The 11,479-nt window shown below is 43.5% G+C and overlaps 1 long non-coding RNA gene across 1 annotated transcript; it reads left to right on the top strand.

Annotated features, from left to right (window-relative positions):
- On the top strand, positions 1 to 3,070 carry LOC141362117 (uncharacterized). Its single transcript, XR_012368095.1, has 4 exons — positions 1 to 1,630; positions 1,935 to 2,055; positions 2,175 to 2,244; positions 2,623 to 3,070. It is a non-coding gene; the product is annotated as an uncharacterized lncRNA (long non-coding RNA).
- The last annotated feature ends 8,409 nt before the right edge of the window (positions 3,071 to 11,479 follow it).

The raw sequence follows: 11,479 nt of genomic DNA, 5'->3' as shown, positions 1-11,479 counted from the left end.
AATAAGGTAACAGTGTGTAATGAAGACTAAAGGCCAATCTCGTCTTACCCCTTCCCCTTTGTCTTCATATTCCCCTTGCCCCTCGAAACCGAGTGACAGACAGATTTTAGGTCCTCTAAAAAACGAGACACCAATTGATTACCGTTTGCGTCACCTTCCCTTGCCACTAACTAGCTGCTACGTCAACCGACAAGCATTGACATAAACAAAGATGACATCGTCTCAGGTTGTGGTATTGATTGCCCGAGCTGAGCTCAACAAATAGCGTAACTTAGCTGCAAGCTAGCGGCTTAACTAGCGATTCAAAACAAAAACATTAAAATTAAAACCGCTTGAACATTTTATTAAAAGTATCATAAAACATGAGTGTTATAATATAATCTTAATTAAACTGCCAAAAATAACGTTAGTTTCATTTGTGTGACTTCTTGACAGTTCGACGTTCAGCCATAAAAAATCTTGATGCTCTGTTAACGTTTACCGCTCTCTTTCAAGCGTGGTCCTTATCACACTTTGTATCAAGGGCTATGTATCCCTACACCTTTTCCCCTTGATCAAACTGAGCATTGAGACGCCACTTCGCCTCACATGAACGCTCAAAACCGAGGGGTAGGGGAAAGGGGGAGTGGTAAGACAGAAAAATGAGACACACTCGAAGGCTTGTTGCTATATACTCATTTATTTGATTACATGTTGTTGTGTTATTATTTGTATGGTACTACTTACATGTACATGTATGTGACCATTTATTTCATTTAAAGTATTGGGGCATGTTGTCAAAAAAGGTCAAAGTTCAAAATCTTTCTTGTAGCCAAGATATCTGTATCCATACAAAAATGGCTACATAAATAACAATTCTTTTTTTAAAGCAGAGGCGCTTAACCTTTTTAGGCCAAGGACCCCATTAATGGATAGAGGAGGAGCAGGGACCCCCAATATATGTATCAACATAACATTTTTGATTTTACTGAATAGATTTTAACATGAGAGTCTTCGTCTTTATCCAGTTTTAATTTCTATTATTAGCCTATCACTGCATTTTGTTTGATGCCTAATTTCATTTGATTAAAAATAATTTTGAAGTCAAACAATATTTGGAGGACCCCAGGACTATCACCACTTACCCCTAAGGGGCTCCAGACCCCATGTTTTCAAGACCCATTATTTAAAGCAATCTACAGCAGAGCAACATTTGTTACATTTATGTGTATGTTTCATCGTACAGAATACTTGTTAAACATCACACTATATACAACGTCACATTCACATAATTCCCAAATATGTCAAACATCAAGCATTTGACCACCAATACAAAGTAAACCTATAGATCAGTGAAAATAATACACATTAATATTACTCATACACCAACTCTTGCGCATGTCATTGCAAAATGATTAATCATGGCGAAAGAAGTTATTCCAAAAGCTTTATTCATAAGCATGACCAAATGTGTTGCGAAAGCTTCCTCTTATTAACGTTTAAAAAGCAACAGACGTCGACAAGCAGCATACGATTTGAGGATCTTTACAGCATTCGGACTTTACTGCAAAGATGCGTCTGTCTTTGGGATTTCATCAAATTTTGTTTCTTTTTTGTTTGGTCATGTTGGTCTGTGCTTTTACATCGGGAGGTGAGTGTTTTTCTCTATTATATGCTGCTAGAGACATACAGTAGAGGGGTGAGGACTGGGCCAGCAGATCTGGGGACCCTACAGTATTTCTGTAAACTATTTTATAATGTACTGTAATGGCATTTTTATATGGCGGTGCACACTGGATACAAGATTGCATTTGCTAGAATACTTAAAGACTGTGCAGTGTGTCATTACATTTTTAAACTTGATGTTCAATTAAAATGAAAAATATTATTTCAGATTTAATTCAACTAATTTTAAGACAAATGGCAAACAGATGTATTTTTGATTTGCTCTGCAGTGACTTCTCATGACCCAATCAAAACAATATGTTGTAAAGTGCTCAGGAAGAAACCTGTTCAGAGCAATATCACACAGTGTTACCATGTGTTGGCAAAAGCGAAATGCCGTGAAGCTGTAATGTAAGTCTCTTCTCTTTATCTCAAAAAGGAAAATACATGTGCTTCTGAACTTTTTCTTTCTCTCTCTTTCATGTACAAAATGTAGTGACACTTAATCTAAAAAAAATTGTACTCTACAGATTAGCAGACAATAGAAGGATGTACTGCATCGATCCAAACGCTTCATGGCTCAATGAGTTTCTGGAAAAGGTTTGAATTTATTTTTTCATAAAACTCTTTATAAATGGGCACAGTATGTACAGTATATTTGTGTTCATGTAGCTCAGTACACTGCATTAACAGCTCAAAGGTCATGGGTTTGATTCCCAGAAAACACACACATATGGATAAAAGGTCATGGGTTTTAAACACAGGGCACACACATACTGACAGAAAATGTATACTTTGTAAGTAGCTTTAGATAAAGCGTATGCAAAATGTGTAACTTTAAAACACTTCAAGAGTATACAATTTAGGATGTATACATATGGACATATTTTAAAGTTCAAAGGAAAATATAGACATGTTAATGAATATTGGACCTACATTACATTTACAATAAATTTCTTCTGTTCTTTAAATCTACAGAAAGATTTAATATGCCACGACAAAAGGAAAGTCTTTAAACCCTGATGTCAGCACGGATTATGCGGCTCTTCTTTCTGAACTTAATCTTCACCAAACCACAACAGCAAGATCTCGATTATTTAAACAAGACACCCTGTATTACATATAGCAAACCGTAAACATACAAGACTTTACTGCAGGGGAAACGCCAACTGAAATATGTTGCAAAAAGGAAACCAGCTATGTTTTGCTTTCACACTTATTGTAGATGCTGAGCAGTTTACATCTGTTTATTCCTTTTTTATATATTTTGATTTATTGATGAAGTTTTATTTAACGAAAACATGTAATTGTTTATTTATTTATTTGAGTATTTTATTACATTTAATATGATATTTATGGCGAAACAATATGCTATGACTTGCTAAATAGTGTGGTATATGATATGCAATAAAATTTTACTTTTTTAAAACAGAAAATTATATGTTTCAGATTCCATAACATAACAAAGATTACATAATTTTTGCTCTCTCTCTGCTGTCTGCATCGACTGGCATCAGCTTGTAACCCAACTTTTATTTTGAAAGATTAAAAAAAGAATTTTTAAAGAGTTTAGATTTATGTGGAATTTAAATTAAGTTTATTTAGGTTCTTTTTGTGAAAACCTTTGACTATTGTAGCTGTAGTTTGTTATCAACAACCATTTTCTTAGTACATTTGTGTAAGGACTGCAGTGTGTGATGTTGTATTCAGCACTGATGGTGTATCAAATGTTGACAGGATGTTTCAGAAACCTAAAGGGTTTTTTCATGTCTTAAATAGTCTTAATTCACCTTGACATCTGCCCAACATTGGGTATTGATGTAAAAATCCAACATTCACCCAACGTCAAAATCAGAGGTTGATCTGACATCAAAATCAGACACAAGTGGATGCAGTAATCGGACAACACAAATGTTTTTTTCCAGTATATAGATCTGTGGACATGTATTATGAAATATTAGCTTACAACCTAAAGGGTTTCTGCTAGGGCTGTCAATAGATTAAAATATTTAATCGCATGATTTCATGAGTTAACTCGCGATTAATCGCAAATTAATCGCCCATTTTTATCTGTTCTAAATTTACCTAAATGTGTCACGGTTTATGAATACATTGTTTCCTTCTGGTTCACATGGCTGTGTTGTGTAGTGGTGTGTGTGTGTGTGGGTGTGTTTGGCACTTACCTCCAGCGCACCTGATGATCATCACTCGCTCCAGCTGCAGCTCATTTGACTCACCTATTTATACTCACCCAGTTCTCATGTTCTTTGTCAGATCGTTCGTGGATGTCAGTGAGGTCTCGTGTCGTGTGTTCCAGTCTGCTGTATTTCCTGCTCTTGTGTTCGTGTTCGTGTTGGATTTGTATTTGGATAATCACCGACCGGATTCATCTGTCTTCACGCTGGCCACCTCTCATGCCTGTGTCACCCGCTCAGCTGTCATCATTTATCAAACCATTCTGTTTTCAATAAACATCTTTACTTGCATTTGCTTCCTCTCTCATTTCATGACAGAACGATCTGACCAAAGCATGGAAGCAGCAAGTTCCACCATTACATCCATGGAGGAGTTTTTCAGCAGCAGCAACCGGCGTCTCGAATCCCAGGAACGTAATCTCTGCGAGACGGGTCGCGCTGTTCAGGCGTTGGTGGCACAGGTGTCAGAGCTCACCCAACAATTTCAACAACTGCGAGTTCCCGCTGCGCCGCCCACTCCGCCCGCTCAACCCATACCACCGGAGAACAACTCACACTCGGAGCCCCGCCTACCCGTTCCTGAATCATATGCTGGTGAGCCGAATTTTTGTAGAGCGTTTCTAACACGTTGCTCTATGCATTTCTCTTTGCAACCCAGAACCTTCAACAATGAACAGACCAAGGTGGCATTTGTATTGACTCTCCTGACGGGGAAGGCGGCGCTCTGGGGAACGGCGGTGTGGGAGAATCAAGATCCATGCTGCGCCTCATTCCAGACACTCTCGGCCGAAATGAAGCGAGTCTTCGACCGAGCGCTCTCTGGTAGAGAAGCGGCTCGTTTACTGGCAGAGTTAAAGCAAGGGGAGAGATCGGTTTCTGATTATTCAATCGAGTTCAGGACATTAGCCGCGGAGTGTCAATGGAATGAGGAGGCGCAGTGGGATATGTTCCTGCATGGGTTGGCTGACCGCGTCCATCAGGAGATCTACACCATGGAGTTACCCACTACACTCAACGGGCTCATTGAACTGGCGCTACGAGTCGATTCCCGGTTGTCTCGAGTGAACCGAAGAGTCATGCCCAGACCCGGCGTCAGCGGAGCGGAGGGGTTTCGGCTCGCTGGCGGTGACACGGTCAGTCCAGTCAACGATCCCGAGCCCATGCAGGTGGGTCGAGCCCGACTCTCCCGGGAGGAAAAGGAGCGGCGGAGATCCCAGGGCCTTTGTTTGTATTGCGGCGGTACTGGTCACTTTGCATATAACTGTCCAGTAAAAGGCCCAGCCCGGTAGTAAGTTTGAGGCTACTATCGGGCGGGGTCTCAGCCGAGAAGTCCTCATCTACATCCACGTTCCTCCCGGTGAGACTGAGGTGGTCAGCACATCATCACGATTGTCAGGCGTTGGTGGATTCGGGTGCAGAAGGTAATTTTATGGACCATTCGTTTGCTGTCAGACACAAGATCCCTCTCAAACCACTTTCGCACCAGATTTCTGTTCACGCACTCAACGGTCAAGATCTTCCCACCATTGTTTCTGTCACGGAAGACATTACACTCGTCACGTCTGGCAATCACACTGAGATCATATCTTTCTACATTCTGGATTCACCCCTGGCATCTGTTGTACTTGGACATCCTTGGTTAACATTACACAACCCCAAAGTGGACTGGCAAACCAATTCAGTGTGTGCTTGGAGTGTAAAGTGTCATGAGTCTTGTCTTGTTTCTGCTTGTTCGTCTGTGCCTTTGTCTGTGTTTCAGGAGGAGGCAGTGGATTTATCTAACATGCCCGCAGAGTACCATGACCTGAAGGAAGTGTTCAGTAAGTCGCGGGCTGCTTCTCTTCCTCCGCATCGTCCCTATGACTGTGCTATAGAATTAATGTCAGGTAAGTCTCCGCCTAAAGGCAAGTTATATTCGCTTTCGATTCCCGAAAGGGAGGCTATGGAGAAATACATTTCTGATTCTCTAGCAAACGGGTTCATCCGCCCTTCCTCTTCTCCAGCAGGGGCGGGGTTCTTTTTTGTGGGGAAGAAGGATGGTTCTCTGCGACCTTGTATTGATTACCGAGGGCTGAACAACATCACGGTTAAGAATACTTATCCTTTACCGTTGATGTCTTCAGCTTTTGAGAGGTTGCAGGGAGCATCCATTTTCACAAAATTGGATTTACATAACGCTTATCATTTGGTCCGCATTAGGGAGGGGGATTAATGGAAAACTGCTTTTAACACCCCTCGTGGCCATTTTGAATATTTAGTGATGCCTTTCGGGCTATCTAATTCGCCGGCAGTTTTCCAAGCACTCGTCAATGATGTGTTGCGAGATATGGTTGACCAGTTCATATATGTCTACCTGGATGACATATTGATTTTTTCTTCATCTCTCCAGGAACATGTGCAACACGTCAGACGAGTGCTTCAGAGGTTGCTAGAGAATGGGCTTTTTGTCAAGGCGGAGAAATGCGAGTTTCATGCACAGTCCGTACCATTTCTGGGGTACATCATCTCTACTGAGGGAGTGCGTATGGATCCTGAAAGGGTTAAGGATGTGGTATATTGGCCAAGTCCAGATTCCCGTAAGGCCCTGCAAAGGTTTCTGGGGTTCGCCAATTTTTACCGGCGTTTTATTAGCAATTTCAGCCAACTATCCGCGCCTCTGACTGCCTTGACCTCTCCACGAACTACGTTCAGGTGGTCAGACGTAGCTGAAGCTGCGTTTGCCAAACTGAAAGGTTGCTTCGTTTCAGCCCCTATTCTCATTTCCCCTGATCCTTCACGTCAGTTCGTGGTCGAGGTCGATGCGTCAGAGGTGGGGGTAGGAGCAGTGTTATCCCAACGCTCTTCCTCAGATGACAAGATGCACCCTTGCGCGTTTTTTTCACATCGATTGTCCCCTGCGGAACGTAATTACGATATTGGTAATAGAGAGTTGCTGGCAGTCAAGTTAGCATTGGAGGAATGGCGCCACTGGTTAGAGGGTTCCGGGGTACCTTTTATTGTTTGGACCGATCATAAGAACTTGGAATATATTAGAACTGCTAAAAGACTGAATTCCAGGCAGGCTCGGTGGGCACTTTTTTTCGGTCGTTTTGATTTTTATCTCTCGTATAGTCCGGGTTACAAAAAAAACAAACCCCATTATTTTTCAAGCATTTTTTATCGTTACCAACGCCTGTCTACAACCGAGTGTATTTTAACAGATAAGATATTTATCTCTGCACTCGTATGGGAGGTCGAATCGAGGGTCAAAGCGGCTCTAGAAGGGGTAACGCCTCCGGTCGGGTGTCCACCGAACCGTTTATTTGTGCCGGAGAGGTTAAGGTCCAATGTTATTCAGTGGGGTCATTGTTCCAATATTGCTTGTCATCCCGGAGTAAGTCGAACCAGATTTTTGGTCAAGCAACGATTCTGGTGGCCACGTATGGCTCGAGACATTCACAGTTTTGTTTTGGCTTGTTCGGTTTGTGCCAGTGGTAAGACTTCCAATCGTCCTCCTGATGGGTTACTTCAACAGCTGCCTGTCCCTTCGAGACCCTGGTCCCATATCGCTCTAGATTTTGTTACCGCCCTCCCGCCCTCCCAGGGCAACACGGTTGTTTTAACCGTGGTGGACCGATTCTCGAAGGCGACTCATTTCATTCCCTTGCCCAAATTACCGTCAGCCAAGGAGACAGCGGTGATTGTCGTAAACCACGTCTTTCGCTTACATGGCCTCCCGACAGACGTGGTTTCCGACAGGGGTCCCCAGTTCGTGTCCAAATTTTGGCGTGAGTTTTGCAAATTACTAGGGGCGACTGTTAGTCTTTCCTCAGGGTTTCATCCCCAGACCAATGGTCAAACCGAGAGAGCCAACCAAGATTTGGAGAGAATGTTGCGATGTCTGGTTTCCAAGAATCCTTCATCCTGGAGTCAACAGCTCTCTATGGTGGAGTACGCCCACAATTCTTTACCGGTATCATCTACGGGCCTATCGCCGTTTCAGTGTAGTATAGGTTACCAGCCACCTGTTTTTCCCAGTCTGGAATCCGAAGTCACGGTCCCCTCTGCTCACGCATTTGTTCAGAGGTGTCGTCGCACCTGGACTAGAACCCGGGAGGTTTTACTCCAGGTGCGGGAGCGCACCAAGGCCAAAGCCGATCGCCACCGGTCTAGGCCTTCGAGATACGTCGTTGGTCAAAGAGTGTGGCTTTCTAGCAAGAACATTCCTCTCCGATCCGTATCTAATAAGTTAGCTCCCAAATTCATTGGCCCGTTCAAGGTCACTAAAATCATTAATCCAGTGACTGTCTGCCTTAGTCTTCCTCCTGCGTACAGGAGAGTTCATCCCGCCTTTCATATTTCCAAAATTAAACCTGTGTTTTTGTCACGCCTTAATCCGCCTGCCCCGGTTCCCCCCCCGCCTCGTCTCGTAGATGGGGTGACCACGTATTCGGTAAATCGTATTCTGGACTCTAGGCGGAGGGGACGCGGTTTTCAGTACTTGGTGGATTGGGAAGGTTACGGTCCGGAGGAGAGAAGTTGGGTTCCTGCTCGGGACATATTGGATCACTCTCTTATCGAGGAATTCAATCGACAGGTAAAGGAGTCTGGGAACGCCAGGCGGCGTTCCTAGGAGGAGGGGTACTGTCACGGTTTATGAATACATTGTTTCCTTCTGGTTCACATGGCTGTGTTGTGTAGTGGTGTGTGTGTGTGTGGGTGTGTTTGGCACTTACCTCCAGCGCACCTGATGATCATCACTCGCTCCAGCTGCAGCTCATTTGACTCACCTATTTATACTCACCCAGTTCTCATGTTCTTTGTCAGATCGTTCGTGGATGTCAGTGAGGTCTCGTGTCGTGTGTTCCAGTCTGCTGTATTTCCTGCTCTTGTGTTCGTGTTGGATTTGTATTTGGATAATCACCGACCGGATTCATCTGTCTTCACGCTGGCCACCTCTCATGCCTGTGTCACCCGCTCAGCTGTCATCATTTATCAAACCATTCTGTTTTCAATAAACATCTTTACTTGCATTTGCTTCCTCTCTCATTTCATGACAAAATGTAACATTTTTCAAGTTTTTAATGCTCTAATCAGCATGGATTTGGATAATATATATGCCATATGCAAATGTATGTCTACAACAGCCTGTTTACATTTTCAACAGAACCATCAGCCATAGTTTTATAAACGTTTTTGCCTTTAGAAGACCTTGTTCTTTCTCCATTTCTGTTTGCTGCTGCATCATTTGTGACCTGTGCTGGCAAATTGAGTTGGAATGAGCAAATTTTCAAAAATGTGTTATTTATATTTTAACATTCTCTATTAAGAAACTTCAAAACAATTGGAACAATTGTTGGAATCTGACAAAGTGTGACAGAACTATACCTGTTAACACAGAGCAAAAACAATATCAATATGTAACATATATGTTTTTCTTTTATTGTTTAATTTTGACATTGAGACAGACCACTTTAACCCCCTGGGGTCCAAAAACGCGGGGCCGCGTTTTGACGCATTTTTTCCTGTTTCCTGTGACATCCACTTAAAATACTCCGTCATTCATAATCATACACATACATGTAATATCACGCAAATACGTGACTATTTCACGTATGGACCAACGTGAAAATGACGCGTTTTGCCGCGTTTGAGCGTGGGCATGTCGCGTTTCCTTTTTGTGTCACTTTCACGTTTTGGTTACTCAACTTTGTTGTCCTAATTTCTTACCATTGTCGCTTCGGTTTAGGGTTAGATTTACATAAAATGACATCCTTACCTAAACAAACTCTAACCCCAACTTCGGGGACAATTGGTTAAAGTTTAGAAAATATAAAAGAATAAGTCTTGTATCTTTTTTTTTTATAAACCAAAACTTAAAGTGACAAATACTTAAAGTGACATATAACAAAAGCACCAAATCTAACCCTAAACCGGAGCGAAAATGGTTTGAAAATAGGACAAAAAAGTTGAGCAACCAAAACGTGAAATCGACACAAAAAGGAAACGTGACATGCTCACGCCCATACGCGGGCAAAACGCTTAGGTTACTCACGTAACCCCGGTTCCCTGAAATAACGGGAACGAAGCATTGCGTCAGTTAGCTGACGCTATGGGGGGAAACTCCTGTTTACTCCGTGACTGAAGCCTATTGGTTAACGTCTGTACAAAGTACAGACCAATGACGTTTGAACCCGCGCGCGGGATGCACACGTCCTTATATAAGCGCGGTTCAAGCGTCAGGAGCTCATATTATTCGACTGAAGCGCGCAGCCGAATACACTCGCTGCGTAGACGTTTGTAGCACGGCAAGTGACGCAATGCTTCGTTCCCGTTATTTCAGGGAACCGGGGTTACGTGAGTAACCTAAGCGTTCCCTTTCAATACGGTTCACTTCGCATTGCGTCAGTTAGCTGACGCTATGGGGGAACGTAATCCCATCACGCCGTGCATACACAACGTACAGAAGTGCCTTACCGGAGAGACACTGCGTGTGGCCCTATACCCGGCATATTCACAGCTTTAAGCAATGTGTAAGCACCATATAAAATGTTGACGCGCACACGGTGGGGTTTTAAACGCACCGGGGGCACATAACATAGCACAAGACGGCGAGATACCGAGCGCGCCGCGGGTGTGCGAGATAAGTAAATTCAGAGTCACGTTGGTGAGCTCGCTGAGCGCACCGTGGTGTACACATAAAACGCATGAGCGTGCATGATTAAGCCGAGAGAACCTGCGCTCGTAGGGCAGGGACGTCTAAGCTGTACAATCTGACAACGTAGACGGCGAAAACCAGCCGGCCGTGTAGCAGATATCAAATATAGATACCCCTGTAGACCAAGTCCATGAAAAAGCCAAACTCTCACAGAGTGGGCCCTATATAGGACATAGCTCAGAGGGGCGTGAGCCAGTGCGATGGTTTCAACGATCCATCTAAATAACCACTGTAAGCAACACACATACATAGTGAGTGATCTGCGAAACTCACGAACGGCCGATCTGACTATTATATGCGGCAGAACGGTTCGTAGCGTGGGATTATACAGATACCACAATAGTGTGAACCCAGGTGCGCCCTCGAGCGCATCGGGATGCATATAGATAGTATTATAGTGCACAGATCGGTGAGCTGTCCAAGCGCGCCGTAAATGTGTATTGACTATAAATTGCACGGGCACAGGTGAACACTTGAATACATCGTGAATGCATATAGATGAATCAGAGTGTTATAATGCACAGGCCGGCAAGATTCTCAAGCGCGCCGTCATGTGTTCTGATAATAAGTTGTGCGCACACGGGTGAACCCTTCAGTGCACCGTGAATGCGTATAGATAAATCAATGCACAGAACGCGCCGTGAATGTGTACAGATATGATTGATGAACGTACGGTGGGCACTCAACGCACCGTGAACGTACACAGATGAACAACAATGTATGTATGTGTCACAGCCGTGTATACAGATGAGCTTTTCCGAGCGCATCTTTAGTGTATACCGAAATGTTATAGCGTGCATATGTGAGCTTCTCTAAGCGCACGGTGGACGCATATAATTAAAACCCATATCGTGCATACAGGTGAGCTTACGCGGCGCACCTTTAATGCAACAAACCTCAGTAGTGCGCGAAGCAGGGATGTAGAAGCTGTAAACTGACAACG

The sequence above is a fragment of the Misgurnus anguillicaudatus genome, chromosome 25 (assembly GCF_027580225.2).
Source record: "Misgurnus anguillicaudatus chromosome 25, ASM2758022v2, whole genome shotgun sequence".
NCBI classification, from domain to species: Eukaryota; Metazoa; Chordata; class Actinopteri; order Cypriniformes; family Cobitidae; genus Misgurnus; species Misgurnus anguillicaudatus.
The sequence above is the reverse complement of the archived record's forward strand: the minus strand, read 5'-3'. Positions and strand labels throughout refer to the sequence as shown.